Source organism: Artibeus jamaicensis, unplaced genomic scaffold (assembly GCF_021234435.1).
Source record: "Artibeus jamaicensis isolate MK-2021 breed Jamaican fruit bat unplaced genomic scaffold, CSHL_Jam_final scaffold_584, whole genome shotgun sequence".
NCBI lineage: Eukaryota > Metazoa > Chordata > Mammalia > Chiroptera > Phyllostomidae > Artibeus > Artibeus jamaicensis.
In genome coordinates this window covers 1860991-1876885 of record NW_026522048.1, presented here as the reverse complement: position 1 = coordinate 1876885, position 15895 = coordinate 1860991, and the positions used below count along the sequence as shown (strand labels likewise).

The following is a 15895-nucleotide window of genomic DNA, read 5'->3' as shown; positions in this document are numbered from 1 at the left end:
TTGCCTTTTTTTAGTATATTTTATTGATTATGCTATTACAGTTGTCCCATGCCTCCCTTCCCTTTATCCCCCTCCACCTAGTACCTCCATTCCCTCCAGCATTCCCCACCTTAGTTCATGTCCATGGGTAGTACATATAAGCTCTTTGGCTTCTACATTTCCTATGCTATTCTTAACCTCCCCCTGTCTATTTTCTATCTACCATTTGTTTCTTATTCTCTGTGACTTTCCCCCATTTCTCCACCCTCCCCCTCCCCACCAATTACCCTCCATATGATCTCCATTTCTGTGATTCTCTTCCTGTTGTGGGTGTTTGCTTAGTTTGTTTTTGTTTTTTTAGATTCCATTGCTGATAGTTGTGAGTTTGTCATCCTTTTACTGTTCATAGTTTTGCTCTTCTTCTTTTTCTTACATAAGTCCCTTCATCATTTAATATAATAAGGGCTTGGTGATGACAAGCTCCTTCAACTTGACCTTATCTGGGAAGCACTTTAGCTGCCTTTCCATTCTAAATGATAGCTTTGCTGAATAGAGTAATCTTGGATGTAGGTCCTTGCTTTTCATGACTTTGAATACTTCTTTTCAGCTTCTTCTTGCCTGCAAGGTTTCTTTTGAGAAATCAGCTGACTGTCTTATGGGAACTCCTTTGTAGGTAACTTTCTTCTCTTCTCTTGCTGATTTTAAGATTCTCTCCTATCTTTAACCTTTGGCAATTTAATTATGATGTCTTGGTGTATTCCTCTTTGGGCCCAACTTGTTTGGGATTCTCTGAGCTTCATGGACTTGTATGTCCATTTCCTTCACCAGCTTTTTAAAAAGTACTCTTTATTATCCTAATTTAAATAAGCCAGTCAGAGAAAGACAAATACCATATGATCTCACTCTCACTCATCTAACGGAACCTAACAAACAAAATAGAAACAGAGGCATGGATACAGGGACCAGGTGGACAGATCTCAGAGGGGAGGGGGGTGGGGGAGTGACTGATGAAAGAAGGTAAAGGAAGCCAAGAAACATTATGCATAGCCCATGGACACAGACAGTAGCGTGGTAAAGGCCAGGGGGATGGGGGTATAGTAGAAGTGGGCAAAGAAGGGTAAATGGCGGACATTTGTAATAGTGTCAACAATGAAATAAATAAACAAGATAAGAAAGAAAAAAGGTACTCTCTATTTCTTTCTTCTACATCTGTCATTTTCCCGTGTTATTACCCATATGACCCAAGAAAGCCTTTGTTATTCATTTACCAACCATATGTTTAGCTTTTTATTAAAAAAATGACTTGTGTGTTTAGAATTAAAATGAAATGACATCACCAACATAAAAGCCAACTCCCAAACCTGGAAGTTCCTGGGCCCGGGGAGGCCAGAGAGTCCCAATGGACTTAAAGTAGGTCAAGTCATTTACACAGAACAGAAGTTCCTTCATGGACACACCCATACTCCACATGACCCATTAAAAAACAAATGACAAAATTCTCAGACAACCTGTCTACTGTTTTTATAATCTTTTGTGTTAAGATCCTGCCCAAGGTTCTTTTTCCCCCTAAGTGCCCTTTTAAGACAAAAGAGCAGAAGAAAAAAAGAAAAAAAGAAAAAAAATTTAGACTACTAGGAAACTATGAATAGTATTTCTGTTATTAATATTTTAGTGATAACAAAAAAACAAAAAAATACAAAATTAGGTCATAGACTGATTATGCTTCAATTTTGTTTGTATTTCCCTCTATGCACAGATTACTGTAAAAGTCATCAATTATGTGTGTGGAGTACAATTAACAGCTTTTATTTTTATTCTTTGTTACTCTCTCCTTTCCTCCCTCTCTGTTCTTAACACTGACCTAAAAATAATTCTTCCTGAAAGAAACTTTGAATCTGGCATTTATGGATTCACCATATTAAAAAAAAAACAACAAAAAAACGAAGGGACAGTGAAGCACAATTAAGTTATATGTAAACTAATCTAAAAATTCAACAAAATAGCCTTGCAAGATAATCCCTTCCATGATGGTAGTTCAGTGAGATTTTATAATAACATTATCTCTTTCACCAGAAAACGTGATGAACATTCAAATATGAAGAATGGTCTTATAGAAATACTCCAAATACAAGACATTTATTTTACATAGACCCTGGGGATTAAAAACTTACTCAGTGTCCCCATTAAAATAAACTTTAGACAATAATAGAAACAACTAATGCAATGAATCAAACTGTATCTCTTAACAAGCTACTATATTTTGCTCTGTATAATGTGCACTTTTTTGTCTAAATTTTTAGAGGAAAATAAAGATGCACAGTATACATGGGTACAGTGATTATATGTCATGGGTAGAATAATCCCATGTATAATGCACACAAAAACATGGGTGCACATTATACACAAAAAATATAGTATTTTTTAAAAAAATTACTGAATGTGAATATTTCAAATGGTAAGAGTATTTCTAAGCAATGACTAGATTCTTACATTTTAAGAAAGCAATGATGAAAAATAGTAAAATAGAATGATCAGATTAAAAATAAAGTACAAAAATACTCATCCTACAGCATTATTGGTGAAATCCTACCACCACCATCATCACCACTATTCTGCCAACTCTAGAGAAACTCATTTAATCCTTAATCAACCCTACAATACACATGCTACTGCTAGCCTCCCTGTATAGATGCATAAACTGGAGCATATAAAAGACCGTTAACTGCCTGAGCCGTACACCCAGGGAGATTTGAACCAGACACTGGGCTCTACAGCTAAATCTCTCAGTCACTCTGCTAAGTCTCTGACAGAAAGCAAAGTTTCCTCTACTGGCCAAAGTACTTAGAATATAGAAAGCTCTGTGTGGCTTCTGTGTAATCACAGCGAGTTCTAAAGTGGAGAACCACAGGCAGTGCTTTTCAGATGCTATACGATGGGGCTCTGACTGACAGGCTAACCACCAACTCATTTAACAAAAATCTGTGTGCACTACCATACACTGTCAGTGTTCTAGAGGAGTTTATGAGAAGGATATTCCTTCCTTCCTTCCTTCCTTCCTTCCTTCCTTCCTTCCTTCCTTCCTTCCTTCCTTCCTTCCTTCCTTCCTTCCTTCCTCCCTCCCTCCCTCCCTCCCTCCCTCCCTCCCTCCCTGCCTCCCTCCCTCCCTTCCTTCTTTCCTTCCTTCCATTCAGATCTTCACTGAGCACCTGCCAGAAACAGGCTCTGGGCACTGTCCTTGGGTAACAGGAATATAGTGGCGGGTGAACTAGTATCCCTGTCCTCATGAGGCTTTCAGTTCAGGGAGGAGGAATGAAGGACACACAAATAATAGAGTTTTAGGCAATGATAAGACAAAAGGTACCAATTTATCATTAGATGCTCCATAGAAGAAACATGATTTTAAAGAAACCTCTGAATCAGGAAAAGGAGGCATATTGGCCAGATGGAATTCATTCTGAGCACGAAGGCTATGGAATAAGAGAAATCTTTCATGCTAGAAATTTATCTTGAACAGGAGGGGTTTAGCTTGAGAGAAACTTCCCCGTGCTAAAGAAAGGAAGGGAATGAAAACATCAGATAGAGAATGGAGGAGGTGGCTAGGAAGAAGCTGGCACCAGAGAACAGGTGGTTTCTACTTCCAACTCCACGTGACCAAAGAGGAATTCAGGGTTAAGGCCCTGCTCCTCCTCTGGACTCTACATTATAATCCCTGCATATACTCATTCGCTCTCTCTCTCTCTCTCTCTCTCCGAACACACACACACACACACACACACACACACACACACACACACACACACACACTCTATTGGGAACTGCTCTGCCTGGTTTCAGGAATTGTAAACTGTCTCTCACGTCTTAGACTGAGTGAGAGACCCCTGGAATGTGAGCCACAAAAGAGACAAAGCTTGTCTCTGGCAGCAAACGCTGCTTCTGCTTCATCTCCCTGCCCCCAAAGTATGGTTGGATGGTCAGAGACAGGTGACACACCTCAGAGGAAGGATAACCTGGGCCAGATATGATCACTTGGGAGGCCAGCATGGAAGGACTCAAGGGGCTGCGACAAAGGAGGAGTGATAGACCTCCTTCTGGCTTTGATGAAGCCCAAGTCCCCATGTTCTCTAGGAGAAGCCCTTCCTGGCTCTAATCCACTTAAGCCTGAATACCTGTGACAGGGAAGACAGTGTAACCTTTCACCAGCTAGCGCAGGGCCCGGGGAATCTGGCAAGATAAAGAATTCTTAACAATCCTGTGAGACCTGCTTTGCTGAGAATGCTTCTAGTTAAATGATAAAGGCCTGAGCAAAAAAGAGTTTATGTTCCCAAAGTTCTGTTCCCAAAGCCTTTTAGCTGACAGACCCTGATTTAGAAGCCCTAATGGTTCTTTGCATACTCCCTACTGTTTACTGCCTGACAATGCTTAATAAATTGCACCTGAACTCCTACGCAAAAAAACAAAACAAAACATAAAAACAAAAAAAACAATAAAAGGCTGTCTAGGTAAGGGTCAGTGTGCTCTCTCTCCCCTTGAGAGGGCGGCCAGGCCGTTCTGAGGCTCTCCCCCATTGAGGGAGGAGCCGAGCCGGCCCTTTTCCTCCACAGGACTCGGAAGTCCGTGTGAATTTGTCCCATGTCTCATCCATGACGCTGTGGGCACTGCTGGTCAGTGCACGTGTCAACACACATATTTTTGCCTTTGGAAGGGTTGAAAATGAAGATGGTGGTTTGTATCTTCTTGTCTCCCTTTTATTTTTAACTAGATATAGCAAAAATAATTAGCACCAATAAAACAGGCTTTTCTTTGTCCTGACTTTGATCAGGAGAGAAAAGTTCTTTGTCAGGGCTCACATAACATCTGTGTTATTAATTTTAAGAATGTTGAAGACGCCGTGCTTTCTCACACAACCAAGTTTAGAGAAAATAAAATATTAGCAACAGAAAACACAGCCAGAACACAGAAAATTAAACTTTTCAGAAGTCTGATAACAACGAATTCTTCAGCCTGACTGGTAAGAGGGGCGAAGCCAGCAGCTGGCGGAGCAGAGTTGCACAGGAAAACTCGGTTAGACAGATCAGGCGCGTGGAACCAAGGCGTGGGGTTGCAAAGGGCGGACCCAGTGAGTGACCCAGGGAGCAACCGTCAGACCCAGTGAGTGCGCAGGGCCGTGGCGACTGTGGTGGCGCATTCCTGCGCAGATAGACCAGCGAGGGAGTGGGCAGTGAGATGGGACCAAGCAGGCCCCAGCGGCGGGAGGCAGCAGAGGGGGGCCGCCATTTTCCCACTCTGACCCCGCCCCCACATACAGCATCACAACCCAGCGACCCCGCCCTGGTGGCCCTGCCCCGCCCCTAAGGCTCCACTTCTCATACTTAATGGGGCTCGAACAGACCAAAAATGGCTCAAGAAGATCTCAAAGCCCCAGAGCCCATAACTTTAAGTGACAAAGAAATAGCCAAACTTTCAGATGCACAGTTCAACAAAACACTGGTGATCAGGATGCTCACAGAATTGGTTGATTTTAGTCACAAATTAGAGGAACATATGAAGGCTAAACCAACTGAAATGAATGGAAATGCACAGGAAACCAATAGTGATGAAAAGGAAACTGGGACTCAAATCTAGGGAGTGAACCAGAAGGAAGGAAAAAATGACCAAATAGGAAAATATGAAGAAACAAGAATTCAAAAAAATGAGGAGAGACTTAGGAACCTCCAGGACATCTTTAAACGCTCCAACATCCGAATTATAGGGGTACCAGAAGGGGAAGAGGAACAGCCACCAGTGAAAAACTTATTTGAACAAATAATAAAGAATTTCCCCAATCTGGCAAGGGCAATAGACTTCCAGGAAATCCAGGAAGCTCAGAGAGTCCCAAAGAAGTTGGACCCAAGAAGAAACATACCAAGACACATCATCATTACATTAGCCAAGATTAAAATGAAGGAGAGAATCCTAGAAGCAGTGAGAGATAAAGGGACAGTCACCAAAAAGGAGTGCCCATCAGACTGTCAGCGGATTTCTCAAAAGAGACCTTACAGGCAAGAAGGGGCTGGGAAGAGGTATTCCAAGTCATGAAATCCAAAGACCTACAACCGAGATTGCTCTATCCAGCAAAGCTTTCATTTAGAATGGAAGAACAGATAAAGTGCTTCTCAGATTAAGATCAAATTCAAGGAGTTCATCATCACCAAGCCCTTATTATATGAAATGTTAAAGGGACTTACCTAAGAAAAAGAAGATAAAAAACATGAACAGTGAAAGGACAGCAAACTCACAGCTATGAAGAAACACACCTAAAACAAAAGCAAACTAAGAGGACAGCTAGATCAGGAGCGGAAAAACAGAAATGGAGATCACATGGAGGGTTAGCAACAGGGGAGTGGGAAAAGGAGAAGAGGAGAAGGTACAGAAAATAAAGTAGCATAGATGGTAGGTAGAAAATAGACAGGGGGGAGGGCAAGAATAGTATGGGAAATACAGAATCTAAAGAACTTGAGACACATGGTCATAAACTAAAGGGGGGAATGGTGGGGGTGGGGAGGTGCAGGCTAGAGGGGAATGAAGGGGGGGGAAGAGAACAACTGTAATGGCATAATCAATAAAATAAAAATTTAAAAAAAAGAATGTTGAGAAATACAATTTCTACAAACACAATAATAAATTCCTAATTCTCTAATTCAGTACCACTAACCATCTTTTTAACCTCTAAAGACTGTGCCACCGAGATGGTCATTACATTAGTCCTCAGTGACTACTGGATCAGCAGATGTGAGCTGTCCATGAGGCACATGGGAAGTTAACTGAACTACCACTTGGTCCTTCAAAATGTATTGGTATTCATTCAAGGGAGAATGAGAAAATATTTGAACACTTTCCAGAAAATCTGGTTCACATACCTTTGAAAGCAGCCCAAGAGTTATAAATAATAGGAGATCTTTAACTTAGAACCTATGGAGTTCTCAAAATTGTATGTACAATTTTATGTCTATATGCACAGAAATATTTATTTATTTGAGAGCCAAATGGGTCCATGAACCATGAGAAGTTTTAAAGTGCTTTCATTAGAAATAAGAATTTTCATTTGGATATTTCTTATAATTAGAATAAATATTCTACAAAAACAATTTGCTAGACCTCAGGGCTCTGAGACCAGAGTGGACACTGTCCATGTCCTTTAAGAAATAAATCATTAGTAAGAGGTGCTCTGAAGCCTGCAGTATTCAATGTGGGGAGAATGGGAGCAGAGAAAGCAGTGAAAATAAGACTACCTAGTCTATACAAAGACCTAAATTGTAGGGTCAATTTTGCAATTGCCCAGCTCTGTAATCTTGTGAAAATCATAAAGCCCCTGGCCACCATTTTCTGTTTGATAATGTGAGAGCTTAGATTGCATTCAGACCTAAAACTTTAGGTCTGAATGCAAGACTCATTAAAAAAAAGAAGAAGAAAATAAGCAGTCTCAGTATTTACTCTGATGGGATTGTGTTTACATACTGAAGGTGAAATTCAAGACAATAAGCAAAACATTTATGTTATTTGAAATGTCAGTCAGCATTGAAATAGAAACCATCTGTTGACTGCAGTAACAGGATTCATTCCTGCAACCCCTGTGACAAAAAGCAGATGAAAGAGGTATAAAAGATTTAAGTATGATAATTATTAGTTGGGTCATCTACCATTTATGTGCCTAGACTTCTCTCCTGGGATCTCCACCCTTAAGCACAATTGTCTACTGGGCGTCTCCTCTTGGAGAGCCTGCAGGCACCTCTCACTCTGAACTTGTCCAGATTGGAACTCACCTTCCTCAAACAGCTCTTTCTCCTGTGTTCCTTTTCTCAGTACGTGGTTTCTAAAGTCAGAAACCTAGTGGTCATGCCCAGTTCCTTTCTCCTTCACTCCCCAGCGTTCCACCACCCCCACCCACATCCCCGCAATGGGCCCCGCCATCTTCCAGTCTCCACATTCAACACAAGTGCTCCTTAAGTTGTACATCAAATTTTTCAGATTAAAACTCTTTAGTGTTTTCATATTTCTTTGGGGATAAAGTCTGACAATCTTACCACGTCCTGCAGAATCCACCCTCCTGTGTCTTCACCTTTATCGCTCTCCTCTTTCTGACACCACACCCTTCCCTCAGGTTCTTGCTCCTGCCTCGGGTTTTTCCTCACAAGTTTGTTCCCTGTGTCTTAGACACTGCCCCCTACTCTTTACCTAGTTTAAGTTACCAAAAGGATCTTACTTATCCTTCAAATCTCTGCTCTCCTAGTTCCGGAAAAGCCTTTCTGAACTTCCCTGTCCTGCAGATCAGCTCCCCAGGAGGAGATCTTAACATAGCTCATAGTCACACACCGCCCTTACAACCATGTGTTCTGCTTGCTTCCCTAACTGAAGGCAAGCTCTAAGAAGAGAGAAACCACATCTGCCTTAGTCACACTTCTGTCCCCAGACACAGTGTCTGGTACTGAGCAGGTCCTCAGAAAACATTTAGGTCATAAGGAAAAAAATTTATTAGGGCAATTGGGACTAAATATTATAGACAATAAGAGCTATGTTTAAAATCTTTGCAATTTGTCACTCAACATGAACATACTTAATGACAATAAGCTATATACTTGAAGTGGTAAATTTTATATTATATATATTTTACCACAATAAGAAAAATCTTTACAATTTAGATAGTGAAAGATCTCATGTAACACTGCCAACAACTAAAAATTAAAGGCAGCCCTGGCTGGTGTGGCTCAGTGGATTGAGTGCTGGCCTGCGAACCAAAGGGTCACTGGTTCGATTCCTAGTCAGGGCACATGCCTGGGTTGCAGGCCAAGTCCCCCACAGGGGACATGTGAAAGACAACCACACTTTGATGTTTCTCTCCCTCTCGTTCTCCTTCCCTTCTCCTCTAAAAATAAATAAATAAAGTCTTTAAAAAATTTAAAGGCATGTATTCCCTCTAAAAATTAATGCAGTGAAAGCAATAACATTGGTAAAGTTGCCTCATTAGCCTCTTACTTATTTTTGACTAAGGATGCCATAAAGGAACATAAGTTATCTCAAAGTATACATTATTTTTAAAAACACAGGGCTATAATAATTCCAACTTTTAGAAGAATTCTTTTGCCACTAAAATAGATATTTCTCACCTACGTATATGTATTTCAAATGATAAATGTTTTCTTCATTACTCATTAAAGAAAAATTACTTGTATAAAAAACTAGGAAATATAGTAAGTTAAAAAATGTATAGACCCATCACCCAAACAAAATCACACTTAATATTTTTGGTGTAATGGGTACTTTATGTTTTGTTCTCATACAGGCATTTTTGTTATAGTCATGAGTTCTGAATTTCGTCCTCCCTCTCCTCAACATAATGTTTTCACATAATTACTTGCATACATTCCCCTTTTAATAGCTACATAATCTAAATTTCCTTAACTGGTTTTCTTTATTTAGAAAAACTGCTTGTTTCCAAAGTTTCACCATTACAAATTGTACTGAAAGCAATACCTTGGAGTATAAAGCTTTCTTCCTTTGAACACAAAAGGATATTTATTTAGAATGAATTTTCAGTTGTGCACATTGATTTCTACTTGACTACACTAGTTCATATTTTAAAAGCATTAATATATTTCCCATAGCTGGCATATCTTAAACATATTTCTATAAATCAAGATGCATAAACAATGGTTAGACCAAAGAACATAACAATTCATCTCTTTTTATACTGATGGGCACCATCTTTGTGCCCCATGGAGGAAGTCCGGGCTTTAGGAATAAGCTCATAAGTACTGAAAAAAAGATACAGAAAAAAAGATACAGAATTTTAATTACTTAAGTCCATGGCATATATTTAAAATTCAAAGACTAAAGGGAGAAACAATTATTTACTGACCCTCTATTCATTTAAATATACTGTTCATGCATTTGGAGGAAGAACTTGGACTATTTTTAATATTTAGCTGTTCAATTCATCTACAATTTTTATAAATGTATGCTGTACCATAAATATGCAACTTTATATTTTTCTAAGTAGAAATCCAATTATCTTAACTACATATTAAATAGTTTATCCACTTCCCCACCAATTGGAAACACCATTTTATCATAAAATATATATGGGTCTGCTTCTGACCTTTCCATAACCTATTTTCCTAATCCTGTACTATTTGCCACAATATTTTAATTTCTATAGGTTTATACTGTGTTCTGAGAGCTAGCTGGGCAAGTTCTTTCTAATTTTTTTCTTGTCATTTTTTTCCCCTTGGCTATTCTTGTACATTTAACTCGTCCACATGAATTTTGAACTAGCTTTCCACTAAGTTCTTTTGGCAAAACTTCCAGCTCTGGAAAGGGGGAGAAATGGTGTCCCACATATCCTTACCATAGACAGTCACACAGCAGGGGAAAATATATGAAACTACTGTTTTTAGACACTGTACAAAAACAGCACAGGGTTGCGAATCCTGACAGATGGAAACAAATGAGATGAGCACCAAATCCAAACCAGTTTCTACCTGGGAGCAGTTTTCAGACCGTAGCACAAGGACACATTGCCCAAGGAGACAGCAGCTGTAGTTCTGGGCAATGGAAACAGAAATTAGAATTCAAAACTGGTAAGAGGCTAGAATTTTGAGGGCATGGAGTAAGAGAGAAACCATGAAAAGCAGCATCCCCCTCCAAAATCTGCCTGTGAGTCCCACTGAGTCTTTGGTCAAATACAAAAAAAGCTGCTGATACACAGGAAACGAGGTCTGACAGAGAACACTTACAGGAGACTGTGACCTGAACAAAGATTACAGAGGTCACATAGTACAGAGAGATGTTCAAGTTCTGAGCAGACTTTGCCGAACACCTCATCAGACCTCTGGCTGAGAGCCTAGAAAGGCCACTGTTACCACAGCCTGAGAGTAAAGGCTGCTCTAGGTCCACTCTGGAAAGACTAATCTAAGCCCCAACGAACTCTAGTTGGGACAGCAGTAAGTTAATTGCTTACCAGAACAAAATTCATCTCTTTTTAGAAGATGAGAGAGTAATTAATAATCTCACTTAGCAATGACTGGGCATACAATAAAAAAAAAGTGAGACATATAAAGAAGCAAAAATAAATTGACCCAGATATGACACAGATGTTGGGATTAGCAGATAAAGACTTTAAAGCAGTTACAATAAATATGCCCAAGGACTTAAAGGAAATGATGGGCGTAATGAGCAAACGAAGGGGGAACCTCATCAGAGAAATGGATAAGCTTACAGTAGACTGGACACTGAGAAAAACAACACTGGTGACCTGGAGAGCAGGTCAGCGGAAACTAGGCCCACTGAGGCACACAGAGAAAAAAGGTTTGAAAAAATAAACAAAGCCTCAATAAACTGCAGAACAATAACAAGTGATCAAACATACGTACATTTGGAATCCCAGAAAGAGATGAGAGAAAAATTAGGGTAGAAAACTATAGGAAGAAATGACTAATTTTTTCCAAAAATTATGAAAATATGAACCTATCTATAGATCATACTGTTCAGTGAACCTCAAGAAAAATGTATGAAACTATACCCAGGCTCATCATAATCAAATCCCTAAAAACAAAAGACTAAGAAAACAAATCTTAGAGCAGCAGGGGAAGAAAAGGAACATTACATATAGGGAAACAAAAATGAAAATGATCACGGCCGTCACATTAAAAATCGCAAACCAGAAGACAATGTGATGACATCTTCAAAGTGCTGAAAGGAAAATCATCCGCTGAGCTAGAATTCAACATCTCAACAAAAAATTCTGGTAAAAGGGTAAATGAAAAGCTGAGAGACTTTATCACCAGACCTGCACTACAGGAAATAGTAAATGAAGTTTTTTGGGCTGAAGGGAAATGACACCAGATGGAAACTTGGATCTATACAAAAGAATAAAGAGCGCTAGAAAAGGTAGACAGGGGTGAACACTGTGACAGACTTTTTTGTTTCTTATTTTCTTTAAAAGAAAATGTGTTGTGGGCTTATATAATGTGTGTATATAAGAGGTGGGTAAATGAAGATTTTTGTAAATTCCAACATTATCACTGCTAGAAGTTCTGACATTATATATAAAATGACAAAATTAATTTAAGAGTAGACCGTGATATGTTAAAGATGCATATTGCAGTCTCTAGAGATTACCAGCAAACAAAAACATGGACAAAGCGTAAAGCCAAAGCTGCTACAGAAGAAATATAATGGGATACTAAGAAATACTTGATTAATTTAAAAGAAAAGGATTAAAAAAATAAATGAGACAAACAGAAAACAAAGAGCAAAATGGTAGACCTAACCCTAATCACAGCACTAGTTACATAAATTTAAACAGACTAAACACTCCAATTAAAAAACAGAGATTTTCAGACCCAAGTACTTGAACGTAGTTATCCTCTGATAGTTAAATATATGAAATGTATTCAAAGGAGGACAGTAGTTACCTGTATATAGTAGCAACTTCAAATACTATGTGCAAATATGTGAAATAACTTTTGGATACAACCTAAAGGTGACTCCAGTATAATCCCAAGGAGATAAAACTGGAATGTGAGGGTAATTAATAGCTAACATTACTTACATTCATTAACCTGTTTAATTTTCATGATGATTCTCTGAAGAAGGTCCCTCTTTGTACACATTTTACAAAGGAGCAAAGGCCCAGGGAGGTTACGTCATGTTCCCAGGATCACATGCTAGTGAGCCCAGGCTCTCGTCCGGTGCTGTCTCTCTGTGAAACTAATCAACAACACTGCATTCCCTGAAAGAAACTGTGCCAACAGACAGGACGTGCCCAGCAACCACAGCCAGCAAGAGCAGAAGCCGTCATGGTGTCTCCTGCCTGGCCCACGGTGAGAGTCCCTGACCTGCAGGACTGACCAGGTAGATTCCTTGGCAGGTGTGTGTATGTAGCAAAGACAGAGCCATCTCACTATGCTAACCTGAGAAAACGAGCCATCAAAATTCTTTTCAACAAACTCTCTTGCTTTAGTTCCAGGGCCCCTTGACGTCTTACTGTGACTTTCTTGGCGAAGGAAGAAGACGCTGACGAAGGCACACAAATCGTCCAGGCCAAATGAAAGCTACTGTTATCATTGTAAATAAGTACCTTGGTATTTGGTTTATGTTTCAAACTCTTCTAAATTTCATAAGTGTGATTCAGTTCCCTCTGAGCACTTTTACCTCTGGGTAAAGAGTGGAAACAGGATGCTGGTCCTTCAGACCTAGTCCAGGAAGAAAGTCCTGGACTAGGATGACCCCATCAAGGATGCATTTTCACAGGGAGCTGCACAAACAGACTGAGAGGCTAAGCCTGAGTGGTTAATTGGGCCCTCTCAATTCTCTTGGTCTCTAGCAATAGTAAGTTGAGCCAAGAAAAATTATTGTAATAAATGCATGAGAAGAAGCTCGAAACATATTGTAGAAGACATTTATGCAAAGTTACCAAGAAGAATGAAATCTTTATTCATTAAACTTAACCCAATTATTTATTTAAGAACATTCTTCCAGAGACCTCTGCAGGATTTCATATGAATCCCTCTGTCCAAACAGTAAGAAAGCAAATGATTAAAAAAAATTCCCTTCGAACAACAAGGTACCAGCCAGATAAAGGCATTCCATTAAGAACAGTCGTGCTGAGCATAAAAATGATCAACCTGAACAGAGGTAGACCAGAATGAAAAAGGAAAGTACCAAAGCCATGTAAACATTCTCCATGCAAGATGCTCTTGAATTTGATATAAATAATCCACAAAAATGACTCCTGCCTGAAGGAAGGAAAACTTTCAGCAAACCTACTTGCATATTAAGGGTCACCCTTCTATTGTTCATTCAACCCACACTTTTGTACAACTCTGAGCCTTCCTCAGTCTATAACTAACATTTTACAGTGCTTCTCACACTGTACCTAACTATCTCCAACACTCTTCCTGATACCTGACTTACTAGCTCCCTCTCTTCAGTCAATGTCCCTATCACTCTGTACCTTATTATTCTACAGTATTTTTCTGCAGGGCACCTATCACCAATAATTTGTTTACTGTCTGTCTCCCTTTGGTAGAAGGGACTGCATGAGCACAGGAATTTTGTCTGTTTTGTATCCTGTGGTATCTATAAAATTTAGAACAGTGACTGAGAAGAGAATACAACATTAATAAAATATCTGCAATTCACTCTAAAAGAGAAGAGACAGACCTCATAAATGGAGCAACGTGGCAGCAAAGTGGGATCGACAAGTTCAGACTGGGAGAGTCCAAAAACATTTCTTGGAGGAAGAGATGCAGAGCAGGGTGGTGAAGGGAGGGTGGCTGGCAGCATTTGGAAAGGCACAGATCATAACAGAGCCTCACACACACGGGTGGCTGGAACAGGGTGAATGGTGAGAGGGACAAAAGATGAGGCCGTAATAGGAAGGCGGAACAAACTGGCAGGAATCACTGAGTGCTTTAAACTGAGGAGCAGCAGGATCAGATTTGCATTTCAGGAAGCTCTCTTTGGAGGCAGAACAGTGGGGAGAAAGGATGAATGAAGCATATCCACACTCAGAGAGAACATTTAGGAGGTTATTGCAGAATTCTCTACATGGACCAGTGTTGCTAAAAATTAAGGCAGTGATGTTGGGATAGAGATAAAGCAGGTGTCTTGAGTACTTATGACTGCATGTGAGGATAACTCCCACTTTTACAAAACTCTGCTCCACTATCACTTCTTATGGAAACTGCCTTAAAAAAAAGCAAAAAGAAAAATTTTAAAGCTCATGTCTCTCCCTCACTCCTCACTCCCATACCTTCACACACGCATGTGCTAATAATTGCTGGTATAGCGGTATCCAGAAACTATGCCATGTAATTAGACAGCAGTTCATTCTGTGGTTACCTCACAGCTCTGCTCTCCTTCAAATCAGCATCATTCTCAGGTCAGTTCTTTGCCTTCCATGGTGTCCCTCAGCAGCTAAGAGGCCTAAATAAGCCTAAGGGGAGCAATCCCAGAGGAAAGTACTGCGGTTCCAACAAGACTCACTAACTCCTAGAAAAGGAGATGCGCTGTTCCTGATGGCAAGCCTGAGCCGAATGCCTGCTGCTGGAACTGGAAACAGGGCCACCCCAGCGCACGTACAACACGTGGAAGGGGGTGGGCTGGTTCATCAGGGAAAGCTTGGGCACCACTGCCATACAATGGGGAATGGGTGCTAGGCAGACGGATGTGCAGAGTCCCGCCATCGCTTTCGTCTTGTGAATTGATAGGGAGAACAACATTCACAGTGGCTCCTGACCTTTCCTGAGCTTCTCCCTAATGGTGCCCAGGTGAAAAAACGGCAGGTAGTCTTCCTGCATCACTCTGTCCCAAACACAGTCATCCTCACAACAGTCCACTTGGAAAAGCCTCACTTTCCACAAAGGCACAGAGCCATCAACCATCTTGCCCAGTGGTAATGAGGTGATGCAGGGAGGCATGCAGACCTTGGCAAGGATTTTCTCATGCCAACCCTCTACCTGCAGAGTCATGCAGTTAAAAAGAAGAGCTCAGAAATTATCATGTGTCTTTCCAATTCCAAGCCTTCCAGTGTCTTCGTATTACACGTAGGATGAAGTCTAAAATCTTTTCACATCACCTGGTGACCCTGAGCCTTCCCTGCCTTCTCCCCGACCTTGTCCCACTTTACCTCCTGTGTAAAGGTATTATTTACCACAGCTAAATAATAAATGTTTCCAGAGCACAGCCTACCATGCCTACTCCTGCTGATTTGCTCCATGGAATGGTTTCCCACCTCTTCCCCTTCCCTTTGCCCAGTTCCAGGCCTGTAGTGTCTTCCTTGACGTTTCCTCACACAGATAGCTCACTGTTCCACTCGAACACTCCCTTATTGTTTTGTGTATCATTTTCTCATAGGACACATCAATTTATAATTATT

General features: G+C 40.3%; 1 protein-coding gene across 2 annotated transcripts in view; it reads right to left on the bottom strand.

The window, feature by feature from the left end:
• POC1B (POC1 centriolar protein B) overlaps positions 1–15895 on the bottom strand; it is a 107420-nt gene that overhangs the window by 53752 nt on the left and 37773 nt on the right. The gene's annotated exons all lie outside the window — the stretch shown is intronic.